Here is a 19,197-nt window from a genome sequence, read left to right as displayed (position 1 = left end):
TCGGGTATCCAAGGTCACTCGGTTATCCAAGGTCACTCGGTTATCAAGGGTCACTCGGTTATCCAAGGTCATTCAGTTATCCTGGGCTACCTGATCACCAGACCCACCAGATCACCAGATCCATCAGATCATCAGCCTTACCAAGTCATTAACCAGACCAGACCATCAGCTCTGTTAGATCACCAGATCTGCCTGACTGCCAGATCCAGTTGCTCGTCAGATTCTCTTGTTCGCTAAGATTCTCATCATTGAAGGCACAACTCCCAAGACTCTTACATCTGCCCACAATTAAAAATAGATTGTTGTATTTTGGAAACAACAATTTACATTTTGTTTTTGTTAGTTCAAAGGATGGCAAATATATCCCAAGAGAGGGGTGAAGAATATAGATTTTCAGTAATTTATACATTTTGTATAAATTTTCAGTAATTTAAATCATTGATGGATGGAAGAACGCTATGTTTCGAAATGTAGAATATATGTTTCGAAATAAACTTTTCTGTTAAGTAGGTTTCAAAACCTACTATATATGTTTCAAAATATACTTCACTGTTTTGTTTATTTCAAAATATAGAATGTGTGTTTCGAAATATACTTTTCTGATTTGAATAATACGAAATCTTTTAACTTGTATTTTCAAATAATGATCTTTGGCAAAGATGATTTACATAAGTAAGAGTATACCCAAGTAGTTTGAGATCAAAGATATGCTTTTATAAATATGTAATCTTATGCTTAAGGAAAATATGTTTTAGGCTTGAAAACAATTCTTTTGAAAGCTTAAGCAATAAAGGATAAGCAAAATCGAAAGAGTAACTGTGCACAAGATATATAGTGGTTCAGCACCCCGCCTAATCCACTACTTTCAAACTTACCCACTTGAAGGATTTTTCAATCCTAATCACTTTTACTAGTGATCAACCACAACAAGGGTTTTACCACGATTCATCCCAAAACCTAGTACAATGAGTTTTTATGGACTCAACTCAAACCTTACACCAAGTGAGTTTTAGGCTCAACTCAAACCTTTTCCACAATGAGTTTTAGACTCAATTCAAACCTTACAACAATCAAAATAAATAGAGTTTTATCTTTACAGCCCAATGAATTTATAGCAATGAATAACTTACCAATGGCTGGACAAACCTCTTAGCTTGAGGTGAAAAGAGCTGAAGAGACGAGACTCATTGTTTGCACTTACTTCTCCTTTCACACTTGCAATACACAAGATTAAAATGTAGATAGATTGTCTTTGAGAGGTCAATAAAAGTCTTTTGATCCCTACTTGTGCTTGTGTGTGTCTCTAGTGTGTGTTCTCTTGTTGTATCTTGTTCTTTTTTTCAAACACCTACTATTTATATCAAGAGATAGAAATCTGGCTATTTTATAGCCATTAGAGACAAGACAAAAAAGAAGGGTTTGAAACATAGCATACAGGTTTCAAAACTTTACAAATTTACACTAAGGTTTCGAAAAATACTCCTCATGTTTCGAAACATACAACCTTTTACAGTTGGACAAGCATTTCAAGACAACAAAGAGTGGGAGACAAAATCTTATGCCCACTTTGAATATTTTAAAAGCACTCACATTCAAATTCAAATCTCATAGCATGGAGAATGCATTAAAAAATGATTGAGAAGCTTTTAGATGAATATTAAAACACAAGATAAAAGCATCTCAGATCTTTTAAATCTCTGCTGACAGAAATGTCAGAGGTTTCGAAACATAACATATAGGCTCAAAAACTTATCTGAAAACATATGCAACTCAGATTTTTAAATGCCTTACTGATAGAATTGTCAGAGGTTTTGAAACATAACATACAGGTTTCCAAATATAGTCCAAAACCTAATTTGAAAACATATGCATTACATAGATGTTTCGAAATAGCATATACACTTAGAAAAACATTGAAAAACCTTTTTAGAAGGGGTTTCAAAACATGTACAAAAATATGACAGATTTTCAGAAGGATTTACTTGAAAGCACAATCCATAGCATGTATACATTATAACATATTTACAAGTAAATGTCCACATTTTCTTTTATTTATATTTTACATTCCATTTACTTTAATACATAAATGTAAATAAGCAAGTACCCCTATTTGGATTTAATAAAAATATCTAGAAAATCAAAATTAATAACACTAAGAACGTAGAATTTTGGTTTTAGTACAAACTCAAGATTTTGCGCTTTTACCACCTTCAAAATATATACTTTTTATTTCTTGAAAAATTCATTAAAAATCATTTTAACACCGATGGATATTAGCTATCGAAATACCGGGAGATAGTTTTCTAAAAAGAAAACATTTTCTTATATGTCTCCTTATAAGGTGCTAACCTTTTAGACTTAGAAAAATAGGGTTTTACAAATCTCGATACTTGGAATTCATTTGGTTTTCATTTTCACAACATAATACTTGATATTGAAATTGATTTATGTTGAAAATCATAAGCTTGACTCATAACTTTGGGATAAAACAAAGTATTGTTTTTCATTATCAAAACTAAGTGTAAGGGTAAAACATCAGTTTTTGTAGAAGGTGCCTTGCGAGTCTTTCCCAAAAACTTGAGTCCTATTGTTTAATAGATAAATTCACAAGTATACGAAATCGTTCAAGTAAACAATAGTGAATTAGATATCGTTTTCACGAGAATTGTATATTAATTATCAAAATTGGTTAACCCTATTATTATTTAAACTATTCAAAAAAGTTGTAATTAAACTAAACCTAAATAAAATATAACTAATTAATTTAATTTTAAAAAATCAAAGAATAATTTATCACTAGGGTATTTTGAATTCCCTTAAATCAATCCTATTTAACTTATTTGACTAATAATCTAATTATAATTATCTATGCACTAGTTAAACAACTCTAAAGTAAGTCATACTAATTATATTGATCAATATTTATTATATATTTTTCAATAACAATAATAAACGTCAACCAATTCATTAAAATCAATAGTTATTCAATTTAATTTCACACAAGTCAAGTCTTTACTCCCGTTCTAATTATTTTCTTATGAAATCTCTTACTTAGATCAAATCATGAAACTTTTCTTTCGATCTCATTCCATAACAACAAATCAATTAAATATTGGTCAGATATTTAACTGTTTTAAGAACAATAAAAAATTATTTATATAGATAAAGAAAATCAATTCAAATAAACATAAGTTGTCAATGATTCAAACTTCATCAAAAACCATAGTAAATAAAATTAATTTATGACAAATTTAACAGTATTGTTGCCAAAATACAACAATAAATTTATTTGATTGAAAATTGTTAGAATACACATGGTGGTGTAGGAAAATTTAAAAATTTTTGCATATCATATATACGTAGTGAAAGTAATAAATACATACACTATACATAAGTTGGATATTTAAGTAACATGATATGTCTTCTTATGAAATACAATAAATAACATACCTACAACTTGATATCAAATAGGTGTAGAAATTGTTTCTACATTGAGACCAAATCCTCCTCACCATGTGAAAGGCCTAGTCTGTCCACCTAGCAAGCTACCTGGTACCATGTCACAGTCTTCGTCCTGTGCTAGCTTGAGGACGTTGATTTACTTGCACCTATCTATCTCCCCGGACTATTCAGAATTAACCAACGCGTAACAATTATGCTGTACGGTAAATTAATAAAGGCAAAAGTTGAAAAATAAGAGAGGAAGTAGCTAAACACAATACCCTTTTGCAATTCCTCTTGATTCTGCCTCCAACAATCACCACCACCACATCTAATTTTGTTCCACATGTTGTAACACCCCACTTTCTAGGCATGTTATAACTTAGGAGAAATTTGGGATAATAATTTTTTCCTTTCAAAATTAATTGTTAAACCATATCATTCCTCGTATCCATCCCAAAATTTTTATCTATCTTGAATGAAAATCAACATAAATATCAAATGTCCAAGCTAAGAATCGAACCTTAATGTTAACATTATCTAATAATAAGGTTATACATCAGCATTCTTCAAAAATGTTCAGAATTCAAAGTAGCAGAACTTAAATATATAAGCTACATAACATACAATCAATACATTATGCACCTTTGCTAAATGCCATTTCATGCCTCATTTATCCTCGTTTCTACTACAATCTCCATCTAGAAGGTTTGAATATTCTATGGGTAAAACCTAGGTTAGATGATGAATCATTTGAGTAAGGATACAATAAACATATTTTTTGCATTAATGTAATACGCAAAATGTCATATTTCCTTTAGTTTGAGTCAACCGCACCCAACTACTACTCTTCATTTTACAACCTCCTTAGCAGGCCGAGATGGATGGGGGCACCCTTGGTAGAGTAGTGGTGCCATTCCCTAGTCCCAAACCCCATGCAATGCATGACCAATAATATCATCGTGTACATATGCACATTTCATCATAACATGTAAATGCAATCTACATAACATATTCACATCAAGGCATGACAACATGATAAAACCATTTACATAAAATTGGGTTTAAGGTCTGTTCGTTCTTGACCAAAGGGAGCGATTGGAGGTGGGCTTGCAATGGTAGGGCGTGGGCTCCAACAACGGGTCCATCCGGGGGACGGCTGGCACCTATAAGCATTCCGATACTCGAGTGAGTAAGAGAGTAAGGAAATGACAGTGTATAAGTAGGTCAGAAGGGAAAACATACCTTGGCTCTAAAAAGAGGTGGCATATATAGGAAGAGGAGATGTCCTCCTGCATGCATGTGTCGTGCATCTGCAGGTGATAGGGATGAGTATCCGATGCCAGTGGAGGTTCCCAGGTAGCAGCACAGTGACAACGAGACCCTCATTAATGTGGATGGGATCTGCCATTAAAGAGGATGGGATCTAAGGTGGCCTCACAGATACCCAGTGGGGGCTGCAATGATGCTGGGGTAGGCTAGCACAGGACCAAGAAATGGGCCGAGATTGGGCCAAGAGAGAGGGCTAAGAGATGGGCCGAGATTGGGCCTGGATGGTCCACAGCCCCCTAGGTCAGTTGCTCGAGGAGCAAACGTGCGAGCTAGAGAAGGAAAACTTGGGCAATTTTATTGCATATGCTAGTTTTGGAGAGTTGGATTACAATCTGACCGAGGCGAATGACTGAGCTGACTTTGGTTTTGCTCGAATAGATGTTAGCTCTAGATTCGTCTGAAGTCAGCCTGACCTCCAAGGTAAATCACTTTTCTTCGTGTGATGACCCGTAACACATGCGGTTTTGAGATTCGAAGCATTTTACCTGGGAGATGGGGGTGTTATCTGGGTGGTAACTGATGACTCTTTAGATGTGTGACAGGTGGCGATTTCATGAAGGTAGATTTGCGGGATGTGTTGGAGGCGTTCTTCAACGATCTTTATAAGGATCCTCTTAGGCCAAGGTTTCCTTGTTTTCTCAGTGATGAAAGAAGGAGAGAGGTGCAGGGGTTTTTGCAAACCTTACATGCGATAGCTTATTCAGTTGCTCTCTCGTTTATGTGTTTTGTAGGATGAATCTCTTTTGTATATCGTAAGAAAGATATCAGGGAAGAGATGGACATGTTTCATAAGGAGGGGGATAAAACTGCATCAGGCTCCACACTGGCGAATAGAGCAACTGGGAGGGCCCTAGCTGCGGTGGTATCGGTTGTTCCTATCGCTCAACCCCCCGCTATGGTTGCTGCTACCACGGCTATGGGCCCTGGCTCTGGGGAACCTACCATTTCTGAGGAGCTGGCCCGGTATAAGAAGCGTCAGAAGGGTCCTGATGAGGACATTTGATCGACTAGTGGCTTGAATCCTACTGGGAGTGGTAGCCACCTAGTTTCGTTTTAGGATCTAGAGTTTCGAACTGACCTTTTCATCAACACCTATCTTGATCCATTATCGAACTGGAGGAGGTTACCAAGTTTTGGCTTGTTGACCACATTTCATCAGGTCAAGCACAAGGCGCTCCAACTTGCTGTGAATTGTCGTTTGCTCGAGGCGGGCGTGGCAACTCATATCTCTAAGATGAAGACTGACTACGAAGAGGAATTACCCCAGGTTCGGGAGTTAATAAGAGGAGAGGTTAAGACGGTTATGGAAGAGGTCGTTATTGAAGCCAAAAAGTGGGCCGATGAGGTCGATCGTATAGTCGGCATCCTTTAAGTTCAACTGGATGCTGCTGGTGGGGAGTTGAAGAAGTTGGAGGCAGAGGTCGCGTTAGCCAAGTCCTAGGTGACGGCGATAGAGATCAAAGTGAGGGCCGAGGTGGCGGTTGCTTAGTCCGAGATGGCAAGGGTGAAGGTGGGAGTGGAGGAGTCGAGAAAGGAGGGGTATGAAGTAGCCTTGTCCCAAGTCTGAGTTATTTTTCCAGAGTTAGATGTCTCGACCTTTGGCTTTTCCAAGGAGGTCAAGGACGGTTGCCTTATAGATCCGTCGAAGGAAAGCCGAGCTGAGCCGTGATTTTGTGTGGTAGCATAGGTTTTTGGCGTGCGTCTTGTATTCTTGTTAGGTACTTGCTGCTTAATAACACATTTTATAACGGCCTGCCTCCTGAAACTTTTGCTAGCATAGAAGGTCCGTGAGAGGGTCGCCATAAGAAGGCACCGAAACAAAAATTCTTAAGAAACTCACTTCATTTCCATTTCAAAAGAAGCTTACATAATAATGAAACATTACATCAACCCATACATAACAAAATAATAAGAAGGGCACAAAAACAAAATACTTCAAATACAACTTTTATCCCTTCACCCTCAAAACAACCCCCAAGGACCGTAGGCTTGGAGTGACTCTGTACACATATCTACACCCACTCAAGCATGGCTAGACTTACCACCCTCCTTTGCCTTTACTTGGAATGACACAAAGAAGCAATATGAGCCACAAGGCTCAGCAAGTTCATATAGTAAATACAGGCATAATGAATGAATCAAGATAAGAAAAACATGATATCTCAACCGCAAACATAAGAAACTCCCTTACCACGAGGGACTAACAATGGAAACAAGGTAAATAAGATTAGGTCGAGAAGTTTTCACCATAACCACTTATTAATCATCATTCCCGATTCCATGCTCTATGTCAATGTATAAGTAAACCCATGCAAGATGCATAAATGATGTGGATATTCGTCCACCCACGCTCTAGTTCAAACCAGACGGCATTCCATACTCTTGTGGATTGTTATCCACCCACACACTGGTTTAACACCAGGCGACATTATGGGCCTAAGCCCCCATGGCCAGACTTAAACCTGCCAGCATTATGAGGATATCCTTATTCACATGCACATTTAATGCCATATAAAATAGTTTAAAATGCACACATGTATGCCGTCATGTACCATGCACCCTTATTGTCGACCATATGGAATAATGCATTTACAAAGCATTGATACCCCCATCTTAGCCATAGATATTTCCATGATATAATCCCACTCTAACATGCTTTAATACATTCATTTCATCCCAAGGTTCCCCATGCATAAGCACCTCAACAAACTCCCAAATTTTGCTTGAAAATAACTAGCTCTGCTTTGAAATCGAGGTTAGACCACACAAATATTATCCAAATGATCTAAAACTTATACCAAAACAAATCCTATCAATTCTAGTTTACAACGCTTTAAACAGTTTGTCAATCAGATGTCTATACAAAAAGTTATGGCTAAAACTATATAGGGTGCGCAGGCTAACCCCAAGTTTCGAAACCTACGAAACATGTTTCAAAACCTAGAAAATAGAGACTTATGTTTCTAAACTTACATGAAATGTTTCAAAACATTGAAAACAGAGAGTTATATTTTGAAACCTACATGACATGTTTTGAAACCTGGCAATGGGAGACACCCAGAAACCACTCACAGATGCCCCAAAACTCTTCAAACCCACCCCAAACCTTCCAATACTCCATCAAACTCCAATCACACCATTATCCCTCATCCCAAAGGGTGCTACATCTTCCACACATCAAGTCCAATGGATAGGATGAAGAAGAAAAGAGAGGAACTTACCTTGCTCAAATGGAAGATCCTTTGGAGAAGAAGGTGTTGAGCCTCAAAAACCTTGCCAAAAGCTCTTAATCTTGACTACCAAATCCACTCTTGAAGCTCCAAGAGTAAGAAGAAGAGATTGGGAGGGAAGAGAGAAAGAAGAAGAAAGAAACGAGAGGAAGAGAAGAGTGAATGGTTTCACTCTCTCTGTTTTCTCTTTTATAATATCCCCTCTTTCCCATTTTTCCCTTACTCTCTTATACACATTTCCCTTTTTGTCCCTTCCTCTTTTCCTCTTCTTAAATCATCACAATTTCACATATATATATATATATTAACTCACACTACATAAAACATCTATTTTCATAAACACACTATAATTTCATCCACATGGAATTAATACCCAAAATACCAAAATATTTATTTATTTTTTTAGACCATGATCGGGTCGTTACACATTGCCTCTCTTTTCCTACTGTGATGTTTTGTTTCTATCCTTCTTTCTGTGCGTATCTTGATTGACCCCTACAGTTTTGGTGCCTTGATAGGCTTGTCATGCTGGCCGGCTATCGAACCGCTCCAGAAATAGAGATCTATGTTTGCATCTCTTCTCTAGTTTGCAGCAAAGTGCACCCTAGGTCATCTCTCACAAGGAGCCTCACTTTCTTCTACCAACAAAGGAGAACCAACATAACCAATAACAGTTTGTTTGGGGGGGGTTTTGACAGAAAACTAATTGGCAAAACAGAAAGATGAAGATGGATGAAAAATCAATAAGAGGAGTGCAACCGGCTGTGTATTTGTCTCCCATGTGAAATCTTCCTTGTCCACTCTATATATCTTTGTTTGCTAGATGCTTTGATCTCCGGAAAACAAACTCAAAGCATCCCCAACAACCGTCCAAGGATTAGAATGATTGGAAATAACAAAATGAATGCAGAAATCTCTTGCAAACAAAATGCAACCATTCACTCTCTATTCAACCTATCCGGACCTATGCAAGAACAACCGTTCAAGCACACAATATTCATTTCCGAGATGTTATACCAACCGGCTATAACATTCTGTTCTCTTAAGCATTTAACAGAAAGTGAAACCATGCAAGTTCATACAAACCTGCCATGAACTCCATGCATTCACAAATCTGCTCAAACTAAACCAAATAGAAATGAATAAGAAACAAACAACAAACCAGATTCTTGTAGCTCATCCGGGACTCAAATTCCACATGGATTCAAGACACACAACCGGTTACAAAGTGTTCTAGCCTATCATTACAGAAAGGAAAACAAAATGGAACAAAAGATGTAAATAAAACAGGAAAGTGCTACAACAACAAAAACGGGCAGAATCCTCTCTATGTTCTCCTCTCTATCTATATGATCATCCTCTGAAAATTAATGCTAAGAGGCCTTAAATACATGGCCAAGAAAGGAAAGGCTAGGGAGGCTAGGGTTGGGCCTAGCCCAACAGAAAACAAGTGAGACCAAGTCTGCTCCTTTGATTGTAGGCCCAAGCTCCTTGAAAGTAGGCCCAAGCTCCTTTAGTAGGCCCAAGCTCCTTTAGTTGAGCCAAAGCTCTAGCCCATCCAATAATCCCTAAAGCCTGGATTCATAGAGTAGAGGTAAGATAGAAAATAGTGTAAGGACAATTTGAAGCATAATAAAATAGAAACAATGAAATATCAGCAAAAATTGCTTCAAATGGCCTAATAAGAATGAGGTGAAATGCCAAAATATGGTATAAATATGCATGCTATCAATTCCCCCATACTTAGACTTTTGCACTCCTGGGCAAAACACTAGACTCTATGACTCAAGAATAGAAATGTGGAAAAACACAAATTAGATGCAAGGTAGGCAAGTCTTCAAGAATTCATCATTCAAAGATCATCTTTCCTCTACTTCCAAGAAAACAAGTGACATGGCAATTCATCCAATAAGACAAATCAAAAGTAGAAGCCTCTCACAGGACAAGTGTATGCTCAAAAATCTCTCAAGAGGTGGTGGTGACTGTTTCGCTCAAATTCACCCAATCACAATTCCACTACCATAAGCTTGTTTATCTTCTCAATCTCCACTATCCATGTCAAATGCATGCCACAAATCAAAAGGACTTATTCAGGGTTGTAATGTGGGGAAGAAAGAAATGGAAAGACAACAATGAAGGAAAACATGCCTTAGGTCGAGAAAACATTTCATGCAACTCTAAGATCAAGAGATAGAATTTCCAAGCATTATGAAGAACATTGCATCTTTATTCGGTTGAGTGCGTTTTACGCTCTGTCTCAACTTGCTTTCTTTTTTTTTCATCAATTTTTTTTTTTTTTTTTTTTTTCGAAAGAGGTGAGTGCGTTTTACGCTCCTTCTCACCCTTCTATCCTTTTCTTGCTTTTCTTTTTCTTTTTCATGGATGCAAATGGCCTTTGGCCTTATGACTTGCTCGATGAATTCAATCTCTCTCACTAGAATGCACTTACTATTCCTCTTCCTAAGGTTGGAAGGTCCAAAAAGGGTGTATGAGAATGAAGGGTAAAACTGATGGCTCTAAGTGGCAAGCGAAAGGGATTGATTGATTTTTTTTTTTTTTTTTTTTTGTATAACAAAATGGCTAAATGGGGACAAGAAAGAATGCCTTAATCATGTTTGAGTCATGCATGAACAAATATAGCCTCAACCAAGAATCAAAACAAGTTCTAGAGTGGAGATCATGATAGGTGAATGCACACACAAGAAAGACAATAGGCTCAAAATCCTCACGGCTGTAGACTACCCAATCAATCTATCAAATCAAACTCATTGCCAAGTCACTCGAAATTAAGGAAGATAAGATTGAAGTTCTAATCATGATGGGTTCTTTTAGACTTAATTGCTTAACTTGCATTTCCACGCAAAACAAACTCAACTAAATGTAAACATGCAATTCCCAAAATAAGAATGCTGCCTCCCCCCACACTTAGACTTTACATTGCCCTCAATGTAAACATGCAATTCCAATCAAGAATAAGACAAGTAAATGTAAAATACTAGGGAGAGAGAAACAGCCTGATGTATCAAATGTAGGTGGCGTTGAGGAGATGCAGCTCCTCCACAATATGCTCCTGAAAGCTCTCGTAGAATGGCTTAAGCCGCTGCCCGTTCACTGTGAATTGCTTTGCATTGGACTCGTCCTTGATTGCAACTGCACCAAAGGGAAAAACATGAATAACTATGAAAGGACCAGTCCAACGAGAACGTAACTTACCGGGCATCAACTTGAGACGGGAATTGTATAGCAGAACTTTCTGGCCAACTTCGAATGTCTTCTTCACAATAAGCTTGTCATGCACAGCCTTGGTCTTCTCCTTGTAGATGCGTGAGTTCTCATATGCGTCCATCCTAATCTCCTCAAGCTCTTGAAGTTGGAGCTTTCTTTGGGACCCCGATTGACTGATGTCCATATTGCATTGCTTCACCGCCCAATATGCCTTATGCTCCACCTCCACCGGCAAGTGACACGCTTTTCCAAAAACCAACCTATAAGGGGACATGCCGATGGGGGTTTTGTAGGCCGTGCGGTAGGCCCAAAGTGCATCTTCTAATCTCGTGCTCCAGTCTTTCCTATTGGGCTGGACAGTCTTCTCCAAAATCTGCTTGATCTCCCTATTTGAGACTTCAGCTTGCCCATTAGTCTGTGGATGATAAGGAGTCGCCACTTTGTGTATTACCCCATACTTACGAAGTAGGGTGTCCATCTTTCTATTGCAAAAGTGGGATCCTTGGTCACTGATGATGGCCCTGGGTATGCCAAACCTACAAAAGATGTTAGAACGAACAAAATCTGCAACCACAGAAGCATCATCAGTCCTGGTGGCTTTAGCTTCCACCCACTTTGAAACATAATCCACAGCTAACAGAATGTACACATAACCAAATGACACAGGAAATGGACCCATGAAGTTAATACCCCAAACATCGAAGATTTCACAAAACAATAAGGGTTGTTGAGGCATTTCATTCCTACGTGATATAGTGCCTGTGTGTTGGCAACGTGTGCAATTCTGACAGAACTCATATGAATCCTTAAAGAGAGAAGGCCAATATAATCCAGAATCTAGGACTTTCCTAGCTGTACGTTGGGGACCAAAGTGACCACCACATGCAAGTGTGTGACAAAAATTTAAGACAGATGCAAACTCATGGTTAGGAACACATCTCCTAATGACCTGGTCACTACACATGCGCCACAGATAGGGATCATCCCACACATAATACCGAGCCTGACTCTTAAATTTATTTAGCTGTTCCTTCTTAAAATATGCAGGTAATTCAGAAGCAACTAAATAATTGACTAAATCAGCATACCAGGGCTCAACACCATGAATGTGGTATAATAACTCATCTGGGAAATCATCCCTGATAGGCTGGGAGTCCATGACTGTGGAATCTGAAGAAGGAGGGACCCTGCTCAAATGATCAGCTACTAGGTTCTCGGCCCCACTCTTATCTTTTATCTCCACATTGAACTCTTGAAGTAGGAGCATCCACCGTATCAACCTGGGCTTAGCATCGGGCTTCTTCAATAGGTATTTCAAGGCTGCATGGTCAGAAAACACGACAACATTAGAACCCAGAAGATAGGAGCGAAATTTATCTAAAGCAAACACAATAGCTAAAAGCTCCTTCTCAGTCGTGGTGTAGTTTGCTTGAGCAGCATCCAAGGTGCGCGAGGCATAGGCAATGACATGTGACTTCTTCTCCACACGCTGTGAAAGGACGGCGCCCACTGCAAAGTTGGAGGCGTCGCACATCAGCTCGAAGGGCAACTCCCAGTCGGGTGGCTGTATGATGGGTGGAGAAATCAATCGACTCTTCAGTTCCTCGAATGCTCGCTTGCACTGCTCATCAAAGTGGAAGGTCACTTCTTTCTGGAGAAGGTGGGAAAGTGGAAGTGCAATCTTGCTGAAATCCTTGATGAATCTCCTGTAAAATCCTGCATGGCCAAGGAAAGAACGCACCTCCTTCACAGAGGTGGGGTAAGGCAATGAAGCAATAACATCAACCTTAGACCGATCCACTTCTATACCCTTCTTAGATAGAACATGCCCTAAAACAATTCCTTGTTCTACCATGAAATGACATTTTTCGAAATTTAAAACAAGGTTCTTTTCAATGCATCTCTCTAGGACTCTACCCAAGCTAACCAAGCAATCATCAAAAGAAGTACCATAAACTGAAAAATCATCCATAAACACTTCCATGCAATGCTCTATAAAATCTGAAAATATACTTACCATGCATCGCTGAAAGGTACCTGGAGCATTACATAGACCGAAAGGCATTCTTCTATAAGCGAATGTGCCAAAGGGGCAGGTGAAGGTGGTCTTCTCTTGATCCTCTGGGGCTATGCAAATCTGAAAGTACCCGGAAAAACCGTCAAGGAAACAATAGTGTGACTTACCAGCCAACCTCTCCAACATCTGATCAATGAATGGGAGGGGGAAATGATCTTTTCTGGTTGCTTGGTTCAGCTTTCTATAATCAATGCAGACTCTCCAACTGTTCTGCACTCTCATGGGGATGAGCTCATTGTGCTCATTTGGGACCACCGTGATGCCCGTCTTTTTTGGAACAACCTGCACGGGACTCACCCACTTGCTGTCAGAAATAGGGTAAATAATACCGGCTGCAAGTAATTTACTTACCTCCTGTTTTACCACATCAAGGATGGTTGGGTTAAGTCTTCTTTGAGGCTGCCTTGCTGGTTTTGCTCCTTCCTCCAATAAGATACGGTGCATGCAAACAGATGGGCTGATTCCAGTTATGTCCGCTAAAGTCCACCCAATTGCTTTCTTATTATTTTTCAGCACATCCAGCAACTTTCTCTCTTGGTCAGGCTGCAAGTTGTTTGCAATGATGACTGGCAGCTTCTCATCTTTCTCCAAGAATGCATACTTGAGGTGCTGAGGCAAAGGCTTGCACTGAATGGTGGGTGGCTGCTGCAAAGAGGGGGCTGACCTATTTGACTGGAACTCTAACTCCAAGGCACTATCAACCTGCTCAACAAGGTTAGCAGCACTATCTCCCACTTGGGAAATGTTAGCATCAAAATCAGACTCATGTCTATGCAAAAATTCAGCAATCTCTAAGCATGCAGCACATTGACTCTCTTCATCACTACAATTAGTGCAATTAATCGTATATGGGAACTCATGCACAGTGGGGAATTCATCAATTAAATCAGAAGACTCAGAACATGCTTCATTCACTAACAGGTCAACTCTATTTACTTGAAAAGTGGAATGATCCTCGGCAGGGAATTTCATGGCATCAAGTATCTTGAAGTTAATTGTGTTACCAGCAAATTCCATGGAAAGTGTACCCTCATGCACATTGATAATAGTTCTAGCAGTTTTTAAGAATGGTCTCCCTAGGATCAAGGGTGCATGCTCAAGTGTGCTGTTATCTTCCATATTCAAAACATAAAAGTCTGCTGGAAAGATTAAATCCTTAACCTTAACCAGCACATCTTCTAGGACTCCAGTGGGGTGTGCAGTACTTCTATTGGCTAGTTGGACAACCACTCCTGTTGGCTTCAAAGGACCACACTGCAATGAAGCATAAATAGAGTTAGGCATGACATTAATGGATGCACCTAAATCTAGTAAAGCATTGCTAAATTGCATGTCTCCTATAGTACAAGGAATGGAGAACATCCCTGGATCTTTACACTTTGCTGGCATGGCAGGTTGGATAAGGGCAGAGACATTTCTCCCAAGGTTGATCTTCTCATTCCCCATAAGCTTCCTCTTGTGAGTACACAAATCCTTGAGAAATTTTGCATACTTGGGGATCTGTCTAATGGCTTCAAGGAGGGGAATGTTGACTTCAACTTTCTGGAATGTTTCCAGAATCTCTTTATCCACTTCGGCTTCTGCTCTTTTCTTGTTTTGTGTTGCTCGATGTGGGAATGGTAGGGGCTGGATGTTGGAAGACTCTCCTTGTTCTTGATAGCTGGAGTTTGGCTGCTTGGCTTCTTGGACTGAGGAAGGTTGCTGCTCTTTGCTACCCTCTACATTCTGCTCCTCTACATGTTGCTCCATGTTTGATGATGGTGGAGGGGTTGGGGTGATCACTTCTTTTCCACTTCGAAGCATGATGGCACTAACATTACCCCTTGGATTGGCAACTGGTTGTGAAGGAAGCTGCCCCGAACCTTGACTCCTTAACTCATTGATGTTTGTGGCTAGCTGGCCTATTTGGGTCTCCAAATTTTGAATGGTGGTTTCTGTTTTCTGTTGGAATTGGAGTGTATTGGCTGCTAGTTGTTTGACAAGATCATCTAAGGTAGGTTCTGACTTGGGTAATGGTGGTGCTTGTTGCATGGCTTGATTCTGCCTTGGTGGTGGAGCATGGTTGCTTGAAGGATGGAACCTCTGCTGAAATGGTTGATTCTGGTATGGCTGCTGTTGGTGCACATGTTGATTGGAAGGGTTGCCATATCTGAGGTTCGGATGGTCTCTCCAACCTGGATTGTAGGTGGCTGAGTATGGGTCATACCTATTGGAAGGTTGTGGTTGGCTATGCTGCTGGTGCTGGAATGGTCTTCCAGGAAAAATGCCTGCACATGTCTCATTATTTTCTTGCAACTGTGGGCATTGGTCTGTTGTATGGGATGGCAAGGAGCAAATGCCACAAAGCTGCTGTTGCTTTCTCTCTAATGCCAACTGCCTGACCATGGAAGCCAATTCCTCAAGCTTGTTTTCCATCCTTTGCTGGTCCATAGTGGCAGCCACATTGACTTCATTTATGGCTTTTGTAGGAGTGTTAATTCTGGTGCCAAACTGCTGGGCATTTTGTGCCATCTTTGATATCAGTTCTTGTGCAGCTGCTGGGGTCTTCTCTGCCAAGGCTCCTCCACTTGCAGCATCTACCAAGTACCTGTCCATGGGGATTAAACCTTCATAGAGATATTGAATTAGGAGTTGGTCACTTATCTGATGGTGAGGGCAGCTGGAACACAACTTCTTGAACCTCTCCCAATACTCATGTAGAGTCTCACCACTCATCTGCCTTATACCACAAATTTCCTTCCTTATTGATGCTGTTCTGGAGGCTGGAAAGAATTTTTCCAGGAAGATCCTCTTCAATCCATCCCAGCTGGTGATAGCAGCTGGTGGCAGGTAGTAGAGCCAATCTTTGGCTGATCCATCAAGTGAGAATGGGAAGGCTCTCAGCTTGATCTGCTCTTCATCTACTCCTTGTGGCCGCATGGTTGAGCAAACCACATGAAACTCTTTCAGATGCTTGTGTGGATCCTCTCCTGCAAGGCCATGAAACTTGGGCAACAAATGGATCAGTCCAGACTTAAGTTCGAAGTTGGCATCTAGCTGTGGGTATTGAATACATAGGGGCTGGTAATGCACATCAGGTGCAGCCAGCTCTCTAATAGTTCTACCATCCAAATGACCATGATTTGCATTATTTCCATGATTTCCATTATTGCCATTACCATTATTTCCATTATTTGCATTGTTTGCATTATCTCCATTACCATTATCTGCCATATTGATGAATGCTGGAATAGGTTCAGATGAAGTGTTAGACACACTATTAGGGTCAATCCTATCCCGAGACTTAAGCTCTCTAGCTTGCCTTCTAAGAGTGTTCTCTAATTCAAGATCCAAGTCAAGTAATGTTTTCTTAGATGACCTGGTCATGCACTAGAGATCAGCACAAAAACAGCACACAAAATGGCCTATGCATACCAAGAACACAGAAACACAAACAAAAAACACACAAGCAAAAACAAAAACACTAAAAACCACAAACACAAAAACAGGTCAAACAATAAGCCCTTAGACGATTTTTTTATGCAATTTTTCACAAAATTTCAACACAAAAACACTGAGGGACCTAAAAACACTAAAAACCACACCAAATTAGCCACTGAGAAACACAAAATGGCCCAAAAAGTGGTCTAAACGTTGGAATTTGGCCAAAAAAGGCTCTTCTCACGGCCAAGCTGTGACTATTGATCCCCACACCCCCATTTCTTTGGACACCAAAAATCAGCTCAATCGGAACAAGTGAAAAGCTATGAACAGTAACCGGGAAACTGATTTTTTTCCCTCAAAACCTACTCCTATTTTGCCTTAGAAACCACTCTATATGCAATAAAACATCAAGGAAAGCATATGGACTTGAAAGAATATCAAGTAGGGATGAGAAAGGAAGAGGATAGCACCGGTATCTCGAGCTCAATCCTTAAATAATGCTATCTGTCATGAAGGTTGTCAAAACCGCTGCTGAATGGAAGGCTGCTGCTGGTTGCTTTCTTTTGGTTGCAGCTGCTGATTCCTATCTGCCAAACAAAAAGGGAGATTAGTGTGGAAGGTAAAGACAACGTTGAATGGAGTGTTAAAAGAGAAAATAAAAGAAAAATGTGAGAAAGAAAAATGGAATATCCTCTTGGTCAGGTGATCTGCTGTCAGAGGCAGAAAAGTAGGATTCAGAGCATTCTAAAAATGGTTATGCTCTCCTGATCTGCTGCAGGCTTGTCTACTTGCTGTGTGAGCTTGCTTTTCAGAGCCTATCAGAGCACATGAAGACCAGAGAAGAGAAGGACACAAACAAGGTGTGATACTGAAAAATCAGAGAAGGACTGCAGGTGCTTTGCTTTTTCAGTTGCTGCAGGGTTGCTTTTTCAGTTGTTCAGGTTGTGCAGCCCTCTCCAACAGCCACTTCTTGGTTCAAAAATGATTCCAAAAATGAGAAAACATAAAAGGAAATACACACAAACAAAAAGAAGATCGAAAAGGCAAATGAGGCTTCTCTGTTGCTGCTTGCTATCAGTTTATCTCAAGAACAGAATAACTTTTCACCAAGAACACCAAACTGATAACCTTCTCAACAACTGATAGCCTTTTCACCAAGAACACAAAACAAACAAAAACACTCAAACAAGAAAACAAAACAAACATAAAATAGGGTCGGTCCTCTATGTTTTTAGAAGAAAAAAACTTGGCTCCCCGGCAACGGCGCCAAATTTCTGGCCGGCTATCGAACCGCTCCAGAAATAGAGATCTATGTTTGCATCTCTTCTCTAGTTTGCAGCAAAGTGCACCCTAGGTCATCTCTCACAAGGAGCCTCACTTTCTTCTACCAACAAAGGAGAACCAACATAACCAATAACAGTTTGTTTGGGGGGGGTTTTGACAGAAAACTAATTGGCAAAACAGAAAGATGAAGATGGATGAAAAATCAATAAGAGGAGTGCAACCGGCTGTGTATTTGTCTCCCATGTGAAATCTTCCTTGTCCACTCTATATATCTTGGTTTGCTAGATGCTTTGATCTCCGGAAAACAAACTCAAAGCATCCCCAACAACCGTCCAAGGATTAGAATGATTGGAAATAACAAAATGAATGCAGAAATCTCTTGCAAACAAAATGCAACCATTCACTCTCTATTCAACCTATCCGGACCTATGCAAGAACAACCGTTCAAGCACACAATATTCATTTCCGAGATGTTATACCAACCGGCTATAACATTCTGTTCTCTTAAGCATTTAACAGAAAGTGAAACCATGCAAGTTCATACAAACCTGCCATGAACTCCATGCATTCACAAATCTGCTCAAACTAAACCAAATAGAAATGAATAAGAAACAAACAACAAACCAGATTCTTGTAGCTCATCCGGGACTCAAATTCCACATGGATTCAAGACACACAACCGGTTACAAAGTGTTCTAGCCTATCATTACAGAAAGGAAAACAAAATGGAACAAAAGATGTAAATAAAACAGGAAAGTGCTACAACAACAAAAACGGGCAGAATCCTCTCTATGTTCTCCTCTCTATCTATATGATCATCCTCTGAAAATTAATGCTAAGAGGCCTTAAATACATGGCCAAGAAAGGAAAGGCTAGGGAGGCTAGGGTTGGGCCTAGCCCAACAGAAAACAAGTGAGACCAAGTCTGCTCCTTTGATTGTAGGCCCAAGCTCCTTGAAAGTAGGCCCAAGCTCCTTTAGTAGGCCCAAGCTCCTTTAGTTGAGCCAAAGCTCTAGCCCATCCAATAATCCCTAAAGCCTGGATTCATAGAGTAGAGGTAAGGACAATTTGAAGCATAATAAAATAGAAACAATGAAATATCAGCAAAAATTGCTTCAAATGGCCTAATAAGAATGAGGTGAAATGCCAAAATATGGTATAAATATGCATGCTATCACATGCCCAG

General features: G+C 39.7%; 1 non-coding gene across 1 annotated transcript; it reads left to right on the top strand.

The window, feature by feature from the left end:
• The first annotated feature begins 15,946 nt into the window (after positions 1-15,946).
• LOC127807053 (small nucleolar RNA R71) lies at positions 15,947-16,051 on the top strand. The gene has a single exon (XR_008024593.1). It is a non-coding gene; the product is annotated as a small nucleolar RNA R71 (small nucleolar RNA).
• Positions 16,052-19,197: the final 3,146 nt, after the last annotated feature.

The sequence above is a fragment of the Diospyros lotus genome, chromosome 7 (genome assembly GCF_014633365.1).
Source record: "Diospyros lotus cultivar Yz01 chromosome 7, ASM1463336v1, whole genome shotgun sequence".
NCBI classification, from domain to species: Eukaryota; Viridiplantae; Streptophyta; class Magnoliopsida; order Ericales; family Ebenaceae; genus Diospyros; species Diospyros lotus.
This window is presented reverse-complemented; position numbering and strand designations above follow the sequence as displayed.